The sequence below is a fragment of the Osmia lignaria genome, unplaced genomic scaffold (assembly GCF_051020975.1).
Source record: "Osmia lignaria lignaria isolate PbOS001 unplaced genomic scaffold, iyOsmLign1 scaffold0006, whole genome shotgun sequence".
NCBI lineage: Eukaryota > Metazoa > Arthropoda > Insecta > Hymenoptera > Megachilidae > Osmia > Osmia lignaria.
In genome coordinates, this window is record NW_027478163.1 from 305,001 (window position 1) to 307,500 (window position 2,500).

The 2,500-nt window shown below is 45.8% G+C and overlaps 1 pseudogene; it reads left to right on the plus strand.

The window, feature by feature from the left end:
* The window catches only part of LOC143306324 (large subunit ribosomal RNA), a 7,605-nt pseudogene that overhangs the window by 2,702 nt on the left and 2,403 nt on the right, over nucleotides 1-2,500 (plus strand).

The window sequence follows — 2,500 nt, forward strand, 5'->3', positions numbered from 1 at the left end:
GCAATGTGATTTCTGCCCAGTGCTCTGAATGTCAACGTGAAGAAATTCAAAAAAGCGCGGGTAAACGGCGGGAGTAACTATGACTCTCTTAAAAGTCATACGCCAAAAGCAATACGCTGCTGGCTGTTGACTATTTTCGCGCAAGGTCTTAGGAGATTGGGTTTCCCTTTCTCGATGCAGGCCCCCGTAGGCGGTCGTTTGAGGTGTCGGGGCTTTGCCCTAGTATCCGAGATCAGTCCTACGAGTTGTAGTTAAGCAAGCAGCCACCTCTTCGATGGTTCCCGCCACCAGTATCTCTTCCCTTCTTTGTATGGAGGGTTGGGAGAAACTAAGAGCTGCCTCTGCGAAACATCGATCCTGAGGGTTGCCAGCCCTCTCGATTGTATTCAGTTGGCCCTCAAAACATAAGACAGCCTCGGATAAGGACGGTTTTAGTCGGTGGGCCCTCAGGCTCAACCGACCCAACGACGACCCGACCTAGAGAAACTGAGGAAGGTTCATCTATTCCCAGTGAGGTATTTAAGTGCCGAGTATGCGATCGACCATTTAAAACTCCTAGGGGCAGAGGAGTTCATGAACAAAAGCAGCACAAAGATTGGTACGATGCCAATCAGCTTGTAAGCGTTGTAAATCGGAAAGCTCCATGGAGCGCTGAAGAGGCTGCCCTCCTGGCACGGCAGGAGGCGCACCTTACAATGAAAGGCGAAAGGTTCATAAACCAAGCACTATTACCATATTTTACAAACCGCACCCTTGAAGCAATTAAAGGGCAGCGGCGGAGTGCCAAACATAAGGACAAAGTCCTAGAGCTCATAAGAGAAATGAGCGAGCCTGATGTACCGCAAGAACAGCAAGCGGCTACAGAAAACCAAATTTCAGGTGAAGCTGGCACCTGCTTGGTAAATGAAATCAATGAACTGTTCACCGTATTGAACCCTCTTCAGGGCATGGAATATCACGTTTCGCATTTGAATAAAATTTGTGAGAACATTAAGAACTGGCCTGTCAACAGAATATTTGAAGAACTAGAAATCTATCTGTTAAAGGTATTTCCCGCGCCAGCAAGAACGACTCAGAGAAAAAGCGACGCGCGGAAGTGCACACCAAAAAAGGTCATCACCAAAAGACGGCTAAGGCGAGCCGAATACGCACAAACACAACGCGCCTGGCGCAAAAATCCTTTTCAGTGCTTAAGATCTGTACTGAAAAGGAAAACAGCCACAAACACACCAAATAAAGATGTAATGACATCTTTCTGGCGCACGGTGATGACAAATAACAGTTCCGAAACACCTGGAACGGAACATGAGCAACCGACTATCCACGCTTTATGGAAGCCAATCGAGAGCTGGGAGGTTAAGAAGGCCTACCCTGCAATTGCAACAGCACCAGGCCCAGACGAAGTCACGTCAAGGCAATTAAGAGCTATGCCTTCAGGTATTCTAATAAGAATACTTAATCTTTTTCTATTATGCGGTAAAATACCTCAACGCCTCTTGGAATCGCGAACTACGCTGATTCCCAAAAAGGAAGCCGCAACTGAACCTGGTGACTTTCGTCCTATAACCGTGTCATCGGTTATTGCAAGGACGTTCCATAAAATATTAGCAAATCGTCTCCTGAGATTAGTCGAGCTCGATGCAAGGCAAAAAGCCTTTACTCCTGTGGATGGGTGTGCAGAAAATGTATTTCTGTTTGACATGGTACTACGTCACCATAGACAAAACTTTAAGCCATTATATTTGGCTTCTGTGGACATAGCCAAAGCGTTTGATTCAGTCACGCATCGTACAATTAGCGATACATTGGTTACCAAAGGTCTCCCTGGCCCAATGATATCGTATATAAACTATATATATGAAAACAGCACAACTAGGCTGAAATGCGATGACTGGATATCAGATGAAATCCACCCAAGATGTGGGGTCAAACAAGGTGACCCCCTATCGCCCATAATTTTTAATATGGTGATTGATAGACTTCTCCGCCAAATACCTAAGGAGATTGGAGTGGACATAGCTGGGGTTCACTATAATGTATTCGCTTTTGCGGATGACTTAATCTTTATTGCATCAACACCGCAAGGTCTCCAGCAAACGCTTGATTTGGCAGTAAACTATCTTACACAATGTGGCCTCCTGATTAACACCAATAAGTCTTTTACGGTGGCCATGAGGAATGTTCCACACATGAAAAAATCTGTGGTGGACGCAAATATCAAGTTCCAATGTTTTGGACGTACCATGCCGGCTATGAGAAGATCGAACGAATGGAAGTATCTGGGTATACCGTTCACCCCAGAAGGGCGTTCAGTATTTGAGCCAGAGCAGAGGCTCAAAAACGATTTGGAGCTGCTCACTAGAGCCCCATTAAAACCGCAACAACGCTTATTTGCACTAAGGACTATGATTCTACCTGGCCTATATCACATATTAACGCTGGGTAATACAACCCTTAGCAGGCTTAAGAAGGTAGATACATTGGTGAGAGGAGCCGTAAG